The 354-nt window shown below is 39.5% G+C and overlaps 1 protein-coding gene across 3 annotated transcripts in view; it reads right to left on the bottom strand.

The window, feature by feature from the left end:
* The window catches only part of sytl2a (synaptotagmin-like 2a), a 19560-nt gene that overhangs the window by 18487 nt on the left and 719 nt on the right, over window positions 1-354 (bottom strand). The gene's annotated exons all lie outside the window — the stretch shown is intronic.

Below are 354 nucleotides of genomic sequence, written 5' to 3' on the forward strand. Positions count from 1 at the left end.
TACAAGGAAGAATGCTGCATGTCCTGCTTCTCTAAAAGTCTGAAAAATAGAAGACTAATTTCCTTGTTGTAGTAGCTGCAGTGATTCAAATTATTTCCTCATTGCTGCCAGACTTCCTTGAGAAAACTAAAGAGATTTAAGAAGCTAATTTATTATGTAAAAGTGAGATTTTGACCTGGAAGTGACCTCAAATAAACTCTCTGCCTCCCCTGTCTCTGTAGCTCCAGCTTTCAGATCTTCAAAGGTGGAGTGCTGACGCAAATCTTTGCTTGCTGTCTTTTGCACTGACTGAAAGCAAAGAATAGTGATCTAAGAATTGTAACCACACTAGCAGACCTTAACCACTTAGGCCAG

The sequence above is a fragment of the Morone saxatilis genome, unplaced genomic scaffold (genome assembly GCF_004916995.1).
Source record: "Morone saxatilis isolate NCDOM2014 unplaced genomic scaffold, NCSU_SB_2.0 Contig20, whole genome shotgun sequence".
Lineage (NCBI taxonomy): Eukaryota > Metazoa > Chordata > Actinopteri > Moronidae > Morone > Morone saxatilis.